The sequence below is a fragment of the Cimex lectularius genome, unplaced genomic scaffold, assembly GCF_000648675.2.
Source record: "Cimex lectularius strain Harlan isolate CLEC.00 unplaced genomic scaffold, Clec_2.1 scaffold244, whole genome shotgun sequence".
Classification (NCBI taxonomy): domain Eukaryota; kingdom Metazoa; phylum Arthropoda; class Insecta; order Hemiptera; family Cimicidae; genus Cimex; species Cimex lectularius.
Genome location: NW_019393120.1, coordinates 122120 through 138036, shown reverse-complemented (window position 1 = coordinate 138036; position 15917 = coordinate 122120). Strand labels below are relative to the sequence as shown.

The window sequence follows — 15917 nt, the reverse complement described above, 5'->3', positions numbered from 1 at the left end:
CCGCAGACGTGGATCTTCGACGAGGCAGACCTGCACAACTGGAAACATGTCGGACACAGCCAGACAATAAGCCGTTTTATTCTTGCTGAAAGAAATCCCCGGTTTGGAACGTGGAAAAGTGGAGATTCTTGTCTTTAGAGAAGTGAACGATTTACTAGCTGTCAAATGTAAGATGGATCAGATCTTTGCCAATCAGAAAATGTTGGTATAGAGAGAATACAGTCTAAAATAAAAATCCATGAGGAGAATATTGTTAAGACTTGCTTATTTATAGCGATAAAATCTCAGAATTGATTACAATTCTTTTTCACAACTTTTTATTATTAAAGTACTATATATCAATATAATAATATTAACAATCCACGTTTTATTGGTCAATTGAACAAGTTACTTTTCTCAATTAATTATTCTCTCTATGTAATGTCTTGGTTGAGATAAAAAAGTCAGTGTCACGAGCGGGATTCGATCGAAGTCACGATTGCTCAAGTGGTAGAGTAGCGGTGTATTTAGCCGAAGGTCGTGGGTTCGAATCCCGCTCGTGACACTGACTTCTTTATCTCAACCAAGACCTTACATAGAAAGAATAATTAATTGAAAGATATTAACTATTTTTAAAACAGAACTAAATATCCTTCAAAATAGTATACTTTCTTAATAAATCGCACATAATATCATAATTAACATCTTTACACAGATTAACAACCACTGTTATGCCGTTTTAATGTTTAATGGAAAAATAAACTGCTTTAACTGATAAACAAAGCCGTACATTCTTATGCGGGAAGACAATAACAAAGCGAAAATGATAAAGTGAAAAAAAATCTCTCCGCGCTATGTCTTGATTCACTCGTTCACATCTAAGGCCAAACTTTCTATGATTTATGCTCAAAGGATAGCATATTATCCGAACAGCTCTAAATCTTTGTCAAAAGTTGGATCATTATAGAACATCTCTCCGTATGCGATTTTACTGAGTGCCTTTTCACTTTTGATTAAACAATTAGGGCGGTTGGCAAGCGAAAATTTGTAAGTGCAAAACTGCAATCTTCTGAAAGCTAAAATGACAATTTCCAACCTAATGCTAATTAGCTATGTAGTGCAATTATTACTAAAGTTTATATAAACCTTGTTTAACTCTGTTAATTATGCAACTCACATCAACTTATTATATTTTGATTCAAATTTAGCGTATGCTTTGTCATATACATCTGATTTACTGGACAAAGCTCAAAATTGTTAGTGACGCAAAATGCATGTTAATGAGGCAGCGTTTTGGTTTCAAAAACTGTGAAAACGGAGCCAATGAACCTCCATTAAGTATTCGTCTGCGTTCCTACGATTATTTTGCGATTCCCTTCGATTATTATTAGATTTGACTTAAAATAACATCAAAATCTTATTATATGTTGACCGATCAAACTAGCATAGCGATATTTACAAATTTTTTCGTTAAAAAATTGTACAGTCAAAATTAATTTTAGAAATCCATAATCTGAGCCGGTGGGAATTAGTGTGTGTTTGGGGAAAACTGCTGCTAAACGTAGATCCATACAGTAAGAACCAATGAACCATCCCTTACATTTTCCGGTCCAAGTGTAAGTTCAGTTAATTTTATCAATTAAAATCTAATGCGAAGTTCCGAAATAAAATTCAAACTTCATATGGACTTGGAAAGCAAAGCATTACAACTATAAATTATTGCATTAATGCGATTATCATTATTTAGTAGAAGGTGGTTGGAAACACTATTCCAATAAACACAAGGATAGAAAGAAAAAAGTGTTAGAGAGCGAGGGAGAGAGAGAGAAAGAGAGAGAGTGAGAGAGCGAGAAAGAGAGCGAGAGAGAGGGTGAGAGGAAAGAGAGTGAGAGAGAGAGGGTGAGAGGAAAGAGAGGGGGAGAGGGAGAGAGAAAGCAAAATATCTGTTGATATCAAATAGATACATACAAATAAGTAGACGCTTAGATAGAAAGAGAGAGAGGAGAGGGAGAGAGAGAGATAGAGATAGAGAAAGAAAGCGAGAGAGACAGAGAGAGAGACAGAGAGAGAGAGAGAGAGAGAGAAAGAGAGAGAGAGAGAGAGTAAGAGAGAGGGAGCAAAATATCTGTTTATAGACAAATAGATATATACAAATACGTAGATGCCTAGTTAGAAAGAGAGAAAAACAGAGAGAGAGAGAGAGAGAGAGAGAAATATATAAGATACATCGAAAGATTAAGATAGCTTGATACAATGAATTAAAAACTCATGTCATCAATACGAATTAAATCTTCCTCATTCCCTTAAAAACCATGATTTTCCCATGATACATGTCTTTCTGGTAGTTTGACCTACCATACTCCTGGATAATACAACATAGATCAACATACCATTCGAAAGCTTTTTTTTTTTTTTTGATTGGGGCTTCCGACATCTAGGTCATTTCAGCCCCCACTAAAGCTTATTAAATTATGTAATTTGTGTGAAATTGGCCAGTAAATAGACGTTTTGTCATAGCGTAGTGAATTTTTGAAATGAAGTTAGACTGACAGGGTTCTGTAGGTGACACATCCTTTAGGAAATTTAAAGAAAATTTTAAAATCGACTTCAATTTTGATGAAAAGCGTATCAGTAGCAGATTTTTTTGTGACAAGTCTGTTTTTCTAATAAAAACAGTTTAAAAAAAACGCACGTAGTGAATTAAAAAAAAAAAAACTTTCTTCGTAGCATTTTTCATTTACTCTCTACGGTTTATAAAATATTAATTTCAGTTCGATATTTTTTGGAGACAACATACCGCTTTCCATCATTGTTGGAGGGATTGCTATATAGGAAAATCCGGCAGCTAGTGTGAAATTGGAAATGCTAAAATTTATGAAGCTGTGATTTAGCCACAGCCTATCGTAACTGCTAGACGTAAATTTTGTATTTTATACATTATGTGATTAAATGTATCATTTCTTTTTTAATATATTATTTCTTAATTTTTCCCTACTATTACCGTTTTGCTGTTTTTAGTAATGGTTTGAGACATATGTTAACATTTTACTGATGCCAGTAAAATTTTTATAGTACATAATTATAGTTAATAATATTTAATGTTCAGTGAAGCACTATTACATTTTTTATTATTTGTGTTTTTGTTGTTATTCTTAATTATATTAAAGTTACAATTTCTGTTGTGATGTACATGTGAAAACTATAAAATGAACGAAGGAAATTTTTTTTATTTTTTCGACCAGGCAAATAAAGTACGATTTATTTAGAGTAATAAACCATGAAATACTACTTCAATTATATTTATACATATTTAAAATCCCTGTTGAAAAAACATTTCCAACATATTTACATGCTCTCAAAACAATTGCAGTCTACTCTTCATTGAGTTTATCAGCAATCAGATTGCATCAGAAAAGAAAAATATACATGCTGAATTTCATGAAATAAGCGGCAACTCTTTCCCTAATAAATCGCCAGCTACTGAATACGAAATGCTATGGAATAGACGCTGCGGAATTTTGTTAATTAATTTCATTCAGTGAAGGTTTAAATTTAGATAATTTAATGTAGACAAAGATAAATGTTTAGGTAATTAATTACACAAATATTAATTTTACATTAATAATGATGTTATTTAATTATTCCAACATCGTTTGGTTGGCTAACTGGGTAACAGTAATCAGATTGCTACATTTTTCCCATAGTTCAAACCGTACGAAGAAAAATTGATGGATGAAGTTATCGATTTAAGTTGCGGTAATTATTATTACCGACCATGGTAAGGTGATGATCGTTTAACATCCAGGATAATTTACAAAGTTGCAACTCTGAAGTGGCGGCTATAATACACCGTAAGCTCTGCAGGAAGGATGTGCTTAGAAATTATATATCCTGGGGCATTATGTTTGATATATCGGTAGGGCAAAGTTTAGCCGATACTCCGTAATTTAGATTAACACTTTGTTGAGCTTTGTCTTGCTACTGAATAGCTTCCTGGTCAGTAGTTTGACTTTACGGTTTTGTCACTCTTTATTCATTAACACTTACTTATTTCTTTTATTATTCTATAGTTTTCATTCAAGCTGCTATATTTCTATATAAATAAAAAAAATTAAACATGGCCGTACATATTTAATAATTAAATTTTGTTACTTTATTTGCTAATCGATCAACAGTTTTATTGCGTTTTGACAGTCCCTGGACATTGCGGTCTACCTATTCTAATATTTCTTCTCATACTTTTTTAACTTGCTAACCTCTCGATGTTACCTCAGGTTGTCAAATTATTAATAAATTAATTATTTCGAGGTCATGAAATGGGGTATGGTGTGACGTAGGTTTTAGACAAATATTTTCTTTATCGTGCCAACGTTTCGATCTTTATTGAGATCATCTTCAGAGCTCAAAGAGTTTGTTTTCCCTGTAGATGTGTCTTTCTTGTCTTTCGTGTAGAGAGTATCCACGATAGACCTAGAATGACACATCTACACAGAAAACGACCAATTTGAGCTCTGAAGATGATCTCAATAAAGATCGAAACGTTGGTCCGATAAAGAAAATGTTTTTCTAAAACCTACGTCACACCAGACCGCATCTCACGACCTCCAAATATTCAAATATAAAATTTTAGTGCAAGTAGCTTGTGTGAAATGTAGCTTTTAAAATTAGAAAATATAACGTGTATTAGCGAATTTAGTAAAAAAAAATTATAGAATTATTGAAAATATGTATAATATATATCTTTATGTATTCCCTAAATTATAATGCATGACTAACTAAAAGATTACCTATAAATATAAAACTTTTACTATTTAATTACATATTAATCAATTTAAACGACCATACCAAAAGTCGAAGGGGTTCCAACTTCTTTCTTTTCAATTTCACTATTTTAACCACACTAAAACAATAATATGAATATTAAAATTAAGTTATTATCAGACACGCTTCACTTCAACTTGATAACGACCAATCCAAAATTCGACTAAATGGTTTCAAAAAGATTTGCAAATTCATCGTCACACATGAAATTTAGACAATAAGAAATTTTTGACCTTTTGTCAAATATCATGGTAGACTTAAAAAAAACATGAAAAATACAGTACAATATTTTGTTATTAGATTACAAAAATAAGAAATGGGCTGAAAGCATACCTCGAATTCCCGGTAGTGCGTGTTAAAGAGATTTTGAATCCAGACAGATCGGTCGTTCCGATGGGACAAAAGCTTCTTGATTAAAAAAAGATAAATAAAAAAAGAAGAATGTAAATCTGGTGTGTTCAAATATTGACTTATCCAGCTTTACGCGGCGGATATGCGGATATTGTTGGGAAAAAGCCATAAAACAAAAAACGTGGGGGGAGAGAAAATGATATAACTCAAAAATTTTCAACTTTCCGCACAAAAAATTGTCCAAAAAATTACTAAAAAAGTAATAGTTCCATAATTACATTTTATTTTATATAACTACAAGAATTTTAATACTTTCATAAAGAGCACGATTTTGAGCTGTTCGTACATTAATTTGACTGAAGATTATTTTTCTCCCCAAACCAAATTAATTTTTAAACATTAAAGGCCTCAAGTTCATCATCCAAAATAAAAATGAAAGCACAAATCTAATATAAAATAGCCAACAGTAGTGCACAAAATTCAACTACCAAATATTTCTCGGGCATAATCGACAAAATTAAATTTTTTAACACGTGTGGAGGAAGGTAAAAACAGTCTATATCGCGAATTCCAAGGAGAACATCATGCATAATCGAATTCGGCAGTCAACCCCTTCCTGTACAACCCAAGCAGGGAGTGCAAGTGACATCCAATCCATTCACCGCGACTACAAGTGTTTCTTGCCCGCAAAGTCTTTAGCCTTCCACTCAGAATGCGACCGATAACCACCAAAATTTGTATTAGTTCATAACTCTACTCTCAGTGATGTAATATTTGTGCATTTTTCAGTGAATACTTGTTGCAGATTCTGTAGGACAGTTTGATCACCTATGATTTGTTATAGATGTGGCAGTAAATAAACCTTTAAAAAACCCTGAGATATTCAAAAATTATTATGGATACTATAAGATTTTATAATAGGTGTTTAATCTAACAGAATAAATTAAACAACTGGTGCAATAAACTTAGCACTATATCAAAAACAAATGAATATATAAATTTGAATTTTGATTTTTGTTATTTGTTAATTTCATACCTGCTTCGGAACGTTGAATTTTGTCTGTTCTCTCTCCTTCTCTCTCTCTCTCTCTCTCTCTCTCTCTCTCTCTCTCTCTCTCTCTCTCTCTCTCTCTGCCACCCTCTCTTTCACTCTTAGCTACNATATATATATATCTGTCTATCTTGTTTATTCTATATTGAAATATCTGAAACTGACATTTTTTTGCTAGGAATGTTGTCGAACAATCAAAGAATATTTTATAATACCTCCAACTTCATAGGCCGTATCACAGTTACAATATGGCGGCAAGCGGCCTACACCCATGGATCACAAAAAATTAAATTATCTATCTATCAGACCTAAAAATAGTTGGAAATTGAGAGATTAGTGCGTGTTTGTGACTAATTCGATGTTTAATTGAGATGAAAGAGTACAAGACATATAGGTAGTACCTAAGTTTATATGTACGTAGATAGTTTCTAAATATGCATAACATTTCGTAAATAAAATATGCTACAGTTATTTAGATTCTGTGAATATTATAGATGTATATTATATAGATTCTATGCACTATGTCTATCAGGAAAGGAAAATTCGTCCGGCTTTCATTCACAAATTCAATATTTTCTGTACCGCGCAAACTAATAAATAAATAAATATATGTATACACACATATGTTTCATACACACACACATATATATATATATATATATATACACTGTTGTCCTAACTTCCAGACTCTCTTTTACCCCTCATCTAAAAATTAAAGCTTCAGTGGCGAAGGTTGCTTTGAGAACATTACTTTTTGGCCCAGAATCTAATCCCGGTTTACTCTAAGTACAAGGTATTTAATGCAGTGTGCCGTTCTATTTTGTGTTATGCAGGCCAGGTGTGGGGGTTCCAGGATTATGAAGTGATAGAAAGAGTACAACTTTTTTTATTAGGAAGATCTTCTCATTGCCTAATTCTACTCCAAACTATATGCTTTATATGGAGACGACAGTGAATAAAATTTTCCTTTTTACGCTTTCCTTGCATTTTTCATTTGTTTTAAGGCTACTTAAGGGCCCTGTTGCCCGAATCTCCAAAATTACTGCTCTCGAGGTTCATCGAGCTCAGGTCTCCAACAGGTATCTTCTCTTTAAGGCCCTAGACCACTCTAAGGCAACCTTTAACCTAAATGTTCAAGCTAATGGGTCTATAAAACTCCGACTCTTCGATTGCTTCTTAAACTCAGATGCGAGCAAGTGTTCCTCAATTCTGTGCCAGGAAGGAAGACGACGGAAATTTCTTGTGCACGCTCTGTAACCTACGAGTTAGGGAAGATATCTTTGATTTTGTTGCCCAGTGTCCATATTGTCTGAACTCCATATCCTGTATCTAGGATATAAATCGCTTTCCAGGCCTCAGCTGCTTGATCTGTTAAATATCGTGGATATGGAGAGGTCGAAAGGTCTAGCACACTATGCACGTCATGCCTGGCAATATAGGTACGATTATAATACCGAGTCATAATTGTTTAACTTGTATCTAAAATCAGCTAGTATTTATAATTTAGTTTTTACTTATAGTTTTCTATTGTTACTATTATTATATAGTTTAGTTTTAGTTTTTCTTTTTCGCTCGCCTGAAAAAGAACTGCCAACTTCCGGCAGACGGATAAGCATCCATGCTGTAAAATGCTTTTAATATTGTATATTATGTAATGCTTCTCTTTAATATAAGTAAAGCATGTTATCTATCTATCTATCTATCTATACATATATGCATATGTATACATACATATATATATATATATATATACATATATATAATTTGAAACAGATCATTAGATCATTATTTTGGAAAAGTTTGCTTTTCTCTAATGCACAATTTGTCTCGATATCCATAATAAAGAAACAAATTGGATACCTACTACTCGAGATGCATTTTTTGGTATGAAGACTTCATTAAATACTGTTTAAGAATTAGCGAAATTATAGATAAATGTATTTGTTAAGTGATTGAATATCTTCACCTTTAGTGGCATAAAATGTAATATCCCACTTAAACCAAAAGTTAAAATAAATTAAAATGAACCATTTCACTGTTGCTCCCTTTTTCCATTCCCCTAGCTTGACACAAAGTCAGGATAAAATTAACACTTCTTATGTATAATGTAAAAACAAACCCCTTCTGATCAACCAGCAAACATAAAACTTTTTAAATTAGTATGTGTTCAAATTTTGGGGGGTTATTGTGAAAAAAGGGCCAGGGGCAACTGTGGGAATCGAACCCACGACCGCGGCGTGAGAGTCTCTCATGCTAACCACTCGGCTACCGCGGTCCCCCTTTTTAAATTAGTATGTTTTCTTATTCCCGCAAACAATGTGTAAAAATATTACAAACGTGCCGGAAATGGAGAATATTCGAATATATTCTTTACAATTAAAACTGCTTATGTATAATGTAAAATAACCCCCTTCTGATCAACCAGCAAACATAAACTTTTTAAATTAGTGTGTTCTTATTCCCGCAAACAATGTGTAAAAATATTACAAACGTGCCGGAAATGGAGAATATTCGAATATATTCTTTACAATTAAAACTGCTTATGTATAATGTAAAATAAACCCCTTCTGATCAACCAGCAAACATAAACTTTTTAAACTAGTATTTTTTCTTATTACCGCAAATAATGTGTAAAAATATTACAAACGTGCCAGAAATAAAGAATATTCATATATATTCTTTGTCAGGCGACGTGAAATAAAAACACAAGTTTATTTAAAATATGATGTTCAAGTATATATTTAGTATGTGGGGATAAGTGACCGTTAGTTAAGGATTATTCGGAAATCGTGAGATGCACTCTCAACCCTACAGACAAGAATGACTCATCTGCACGGACAGCAAACACTTTCAGCCCTGAAGATGATCTCAATAAACATCGAAACGTTGGCACGATAAAGAAAATATTTTTCTAAAACCTACGTCACACCAGACCGCATCTCACGATCTCCGAATAATTATATATTTAGTACGATGAAAGCTGCTGGGAGTGTTAAATTAGCTATTTCTCCGGTGCCATCGAGTGAACCTCTATCGATTTTATAGGTCAAATTGGGCTTGACGTTGTTCCGGCATTGTAATACACAAACAGACAATATGATTCACTGAAATATATACTGAATAAAATATGTATATATTAAAAGAGAGGCCTTTATGAGAGTAAATAGAAAGAAAAATGCAGTTTCCTTGTCCAGGTTTCGAGAAATAAATCTTTTTCATCAAGCTTGCGAAACTATAATTATTTATTTGACAAATTTAAAACTTAGGAATATTTTAATTAAAAATCTGAACCATGTGGTTATAATAAATAAAAATAAATTAAAATAAAAAAATCTGTAAAAACATTCTATATACTTGCTTCCTAGTCACACTAAATTAAATTCTAACAAATAAACACGTGATCGCGTGAATTGAGTTTAAGATTCCATGTTATACGAAATATTGTTTATTGAATTGATAAAAAAAGTAACGTAATTTATTCATGAAAGCTCTCATAATAGTAAGTTCAGCCGATGAATGTGTTTGGTCGATAATACCGATTGCATTGGCTCTTTGACATCGGACATAAACAAACTGTTCTATTAAATTCTAGAAGCAGACAAAACAAAATCGAACAAACAAACGGGAAAGGTTTCACAAGATTCGAACGAATAAATTCCAACTGCCCAAACCCGGGCTTAACACATTTAACCTCACAAAGGAGAAAATTTAGCCGCGGATTAACTTCAAAATCCTGGATTATTCTCACAAAAGTCGCAATTCAATAATATATCTACCGGCTATGAGACTGGTCACTATTATAAAATTGAAAGAAATTAAATTTTATTGAAGGGTATAAATTAACAGCCAGACAAAAGTTTTTATAGATCCATTAATAGTTTCTAAAGTAGCTCTTAAAAAAACTAAATGTAGATATAAAAAATCTATATTCTTCAGTTTAGAAAAATATGTCGATTATCCGTAAATTCCCTAGATACCTGAGAAGGATTTCTCTCTTTTAAACAAATAAACAAATAAATAATCATCGCCCTAGCCACATTTTTTTTTGTCGGTTTGTGTGTCTTTAGAAACTTATTACATTTAGGCTTTAATCGTTCTTGTTAATCCTTGGGTAGAATAAGATATGAACCACGGTAAGTGGATAACCGGCTCGGCAATATCAGGGGGTGAGAGCAAAGTACAACTTCCAGTTCAATGATATTTGATGTGGGCTGACTTGAAATGTGAGGCCTTTTGTTTTCACGCTGGAGGAGCACTATTTGGCGGTTTCCCCAGCTCTTTTCTGGCCTGGAAAGCACGTACCTTCTTAAACTTAACTATAGGGAAGAATACTGACCATCGGGAACGTACTTTGAGCGAATGGGTAATTTCTACGAAATTCCAACAAACGAAGCTTCTTTCCCTCGGCAGCTTAATCCCTGTTTTTCTCTAAATGTTTAGTTTAACTATGTCGAGACATATACACCGTTTACCATACAATTTTCGTAATTATGTAATTATGATCACTCATTTTAATTTGTGTTTCATAATACAATCTTAAATCGGCCGATTTCCTTTTAGCAGTCAAAGAACTAAAAAATGTATATCTGTTTGAATAGACCAGCGGTTCCCCAACTTTTCAGTCTCCGGCGCCCATAATATATCAGGATTTTTTGCTGCGCCCCAAGTCAAAACAATGGTCTATCTGGGCGAAAACTGCAGTAAGTAGTAAGTACTAATAGTAGTAGTAATTCATTTCCAATTCAGAAATACATTGATATATCTAAACCTCTAATTTGGTTGCAAATTTATTTAGTAAATAATTAAAACGCCTGACTTTCTTATGAAATCGAAAAACTTGCCTTTTGAAAAGCCACTTAATAGCAAAAACATAAAAGAGAATTTTTTTGGAAAGAAATATTTGAAAATACTTAGGAGTCTAAGATTTTAGGTTTTATAAAGAAAGTTTAGTTTTTAGGTTTTTTATAAATGTAAAAATAATAATAATTTTTATAGAACATTTTCGCGGCGCACAGTTTAGAAATCACTGGAATAGACTAAAAGCAGAAATCTGACTGAGGGTGAATTACGATTTTTAAAAATAAAATTATGAAAAATGCGTTGATGTTTATTTGATTATTTGGTTCAAATAATAAGAATTTACCAAAACTGAATAACATTTGGGTTTGATTTAAACAGTGGTGAACTGAACATTTTACGGATTGGTTCCAATACAAATAATTGAAACACAAAGATTATTTTAAAAAGAAATATTTCACGCTTTTAAATAGCGTTAATGGTGTTGAAATTTTTTTTAATAAAAAGTAATTTTTGATTCACTTAAGCCGAGATATCTAATTAAACTCGAATTTTTTCATCGATAAAAATTATAAGCACCTGATAGTAGAATTATAATGTACAGGAATGACACGGTTTTATTAAACATGTAATGTCCCAGTTCAAGCTCAACGTTTTTCTACGAGGAATGTAGGGATGAATTGAAATCGGCTATTTCTGGTGTAGCATAATACGATCCTTTATCGATTGATTTGACGGGGTTATGTTCCACGTGTCAACAATTCCTCTTTAACGATCTAACGATCTTCACAATAAAACAATGTATTTTTGTGTATGTTTAATTTGCCGTACAGATGCGGGCGGTTATTTTGAAAAGTAACACTTGTTCTTCAACTGATGTTTAGGTACGTTAAAGATAAACGAAACACATTAGGCCCGTTGTTACTTCAAAGCTTATGAGACTATTTATAATTGGAACCATTTTTACTAACTATGTAGATCGAATTGATCAGTATAATCATAAGTATTTGTGTCTTTCTAAAGTGTAAATAATCTTTGAATTAAATCATGTCTTTGGTTAGTGATGAATGTTTACATCTGAGGCTGTATTTTAATTACGCAAACGTTTAGGAGATGATTAAAAACGGGATAATAGATTTATATGTAATTTGATACTTGAAAAATTAGATTCAATATCACTACATAGTTTTTATTTATTTCCTTCACGATATTCCATTGCTGACTATCTCTCAATCACAATCAGAGGCACAATCCTCCTTCTCACACACACACTCACTTTATTTCTCACTCTCTCTCGCTACTCTCTTCCTCTCTTTCTCTTCCTAAATCGCTTTCTCTCTCCCACTCTCTCTCTCTCTCTCTCTCTCTCTCTCTCTCTCTCTCTCTCTCTTACCCTCTCCCTCCTTCCCTCCCTNTCTCTTTTTCTCTCTCTCTCCCCCTCCCTCCCTCAATCACCTTCTATCTTTTTCTCCCCCTCTCATCACTTCTTTTTTCGTCTCACTCTACCTACACTACCTCTATTATTTTTTTACAACTTTATCCTCTCCAATCTAACGTTCTCAAGCTCGTCCTCACTGTACCTTTCATTTTTCTCTGTGTGTCATAACTTCTTTTTTTAACCCATTCACCAGAGGTTAACAATATTATTTTGTCATCAATATCAGTATCTACCCTCTGACAATGCGCTGTCTCTCTGACCCTCTCTCTCTCCTCTCACTCTCTCCCTCTCTCTCTCTCTCTCTTTCTCAATCTATCTATCTATCTGTCTTTAACTTTAGCTATCTAACTTACAGGTAATCTCTCATGACTACTTAAACTCAAAAATAGTAGTATAGCAGTTGTTGAGTGGATTATTTAATAATAATAATAATAACAATACATAAAACGTATTCTTGGGTGAATTGTTATTCCAAGCGTTATAACGACAAATCATGCAGGATAAATGTAAGATAATGATATATACTAAACTTCAGGTCTCACTTGCGTGTAATGCATCCAACTTATTATCTTGTCTTCACGACTTAATAGGACGAGGTTGGAAAACTACGATGGTAATGTTAACTAAAGTTTTTTAAAAATGTGTTACGTTAATGTAAGTATAGTGTAAACTATTATTTGTTGATATAATAAATCTGATATTAATGCTTTCTCACAGGCACACTATCTGTTTCTTTCTCTTTTTCCCTCTCTCTCCTCTCTTCTTCACTCTCACTCTCTCTCTCTCTCTCTCTCTCTCTCTCTCTCTCTCTCTCTCTCCCTCCCTCCTTCTCTCTACCGTCTCTTCCTTAATAATGAATTTATTCAGTTAAATATTTGAGATCAATTCAAATGATATTTCAAGCATAGACTGTTACTTAATTATAAAAAAAAAACTTTTTCTTCTCTGAACTCCTTCTTCTTTACACTTTAGGGTTGGTTGTTTTAAACATGTAAATAAAGGCTACGTGTTTAATACGTGAAGGTAATTTATACTCTGGTGTATAAATTTCATTCTGTCTTTCTAAAAAAATGTGTTTATGAGATGGATTACGAATGGCTAGGAAATGCTCCGCATTAATTTTGTTGTACGAGTTCAAACTGGGACAGAACGCTTCCGTCGCGTGCCAAAACAATAATTTAACCCCTAGGATAGTAGATTGAACAAAAGGGCGGTTTTATACGTAGTTTTAGAAATTATGATTAGGTAAATTCCACCTTCTGATTCATTGATACTACGTCTGTGAAAAGAATTGGGTTGAAAACTGACACAACTCATGTAAGGCGCCATATATTCGAAAAATTGGTTTGTCAGTAGAATATTGTAAATCTTTACCGTGATCAATTATTCCCAGTGTTAAATTATACACAATTAAAAGATTTAGCCCGTTTTTGTGTTTTTGAGGTCATAAACAAAGCCTAGATAGTTTGCAATAAAAAAATAAAGTAAGCCATTTAAATTTCATTTGAACATGAACTATGGTGGTGAGTTGTCAAGGCTATTAAATAAATAAATAAAACGTTTTTCACTAAACGATCAACAATGTGATACTTAAGAATGTAATGTTTATAAAACTCCCATGTGTGTTGTGTCTATCACATCTTTCTGATGACATGAGTTCTTCCCTGTTTATTAGAATCGTTTATAAATTGTGATGTCTCTTGGGTGGTCTTGGGTTTGTTGAACAATTGTCAACAGTTGGATTGTCCCAGAAAATGACGTCCTACTTCGTCTATTTTCGCCGTATATTTTGACCACGCGTGTCAACACTTCACCAATTGCCATTTTTCACTTAGAAAACTGTTGCAAAAACGACATGTAAGCTTTTCACGGCTAAATTTGAGTTAAAATGCATCAGTTAGCAATACTATCGAACTAAAAAATGTACATAATATTTAAATATTGACGATTAGGAAATTTAATGATCATTTATTTTTATTTCACATCATGAATAGTCGGATTAGTAAGGAATTAACGAGTTTTACACCACATTCCAGTGCAAATAATTAAATTAATTATTTTATTGTAACCAATGGCTACTTTAGAATGATTAGTTGAAATCAAATGGTGCTACAGACTGAATAAGTGATCTGAATCGAACATCTATTGTCAACTAAGCAATCATACGTGTAAAATATAATTTTGGGTTAAAACAATTTTGAAAACAAATAAATAAATGAAACTTTTTTATGTGATTTAACTATATTTGTTTGATTTTTTTAGTAATGATTCTTTTTTTAAATTGGGTTCTATGTTAAAATGATTGTACAAAATCTTCAATCCTCCAGAGTGGTGCCCTCTCACTAAGGACTCTCGGCTCGTATTTATTTAAAGTAATCAATTTGAGACTTACGTGACTGGCGAAATCACGTGCTTTCAAGGGCTGGAGAACGACGAAAGGACCTATCGACACTGTAAGGGCTCGCGAAAGCGACTGAAGCTTCGTCGAGTAGTGCGTGGAGGCAACCCGAAGGGAGTGAGTCCTATTCGGCTGGTAGGGCCGAGATCTGCCGACCAGGGCCGAACTTTGGGGAGGGTTCCGTTTTGTACTTTCCTATTGTTCGGACGGCTAGGGGTGGCAGTCTTTCACCCTGGCCTGAAACGTAGAAATGCGTTTCAGATATGGACCGTTCCGGTGGTGATTGACATAATATTTTCACACGTTGAACGAAGAATTCGCCCAATGCATAGCTTTGAAAACAGCTATACCTTTTCAACACTTGCATTAGAAATTGAAGAAATTTCTGTTAACAATAAAAATAAATTCTAAATAATAAATATCCTATCTTTTTACATCGAAGTGTAAAATTTCATTATTTTTCAAATTGAAACAGTGGATAATAACACATTTATACCACATAATTTTTTTGTTTTCAAAGTAAAGAAATCGCACATAATTTTTACTACACAGTGTTTCTCATTGCAAGCTTTATTTTTGTGGTTCAAAAATTTTTTTAACTTCGTATAACTTGGAAATGTTATTCAACAAAGTATAATTCGGTACAGTAGGAAACATAGTCCGGCGGATATTAAAAATTCCTTCAAACAATTAAGCTGGAATGAATGGCAAAACAGATGGAACGCCCTGAATGAAAAACTAAAGGTGCTAAAACTGACAGTCAAACCTTGGGTCCCTGAAATTCTCAGAAAGAAAGAAAGAATTGTACTTACACGATTAAGGATAGGCCATACCCGCCTAACACATGGACATCTCCTCATCGGCAAGAGACCGAGAAAATGCCCCATGTGCGGCGCAATTGTAACAGTAAGGCATATTTTAGAAGAATGCGAACAACTAGCGCCGCACAGAGCACGGTGTGGCCTTCCTAATGACATAACAAAAGTACTTAAGCACAACAGTGATTATAAACGGAAAGTCATTGATTACCTAAAATTAATCAATGCGTATAGCTATATATAACCCACCACACGTGGTAGATC

The 15917-nt window shown here is 33.2% G+C and overlaps 1 protein-coding gene across 2 annotated transcripts in view; it reads right to left on the bottom strand.

The window, feature by feature from the left end:
- LOC106666693 (carboxypeptidase N subunit 2-like) overlaps window positions 1-14941 on the bottom strand; it is a 259862-nt gene extending 244921 nt beyond the window's left edge. For both annotated transcript variants that reach the window (XM_014394049.2, XM_024229903.1), the window contains exon 1: window positions 14830-14941. The gene's annotated coding sequence lies outside the window, so the exon portion shown is untranslated. The remainder of the gene's footprint in view (window positions 1-14829) is intronic.
- Between the last annotated feature and the right edge of the window lie 976 nt (window positions 14942-15917).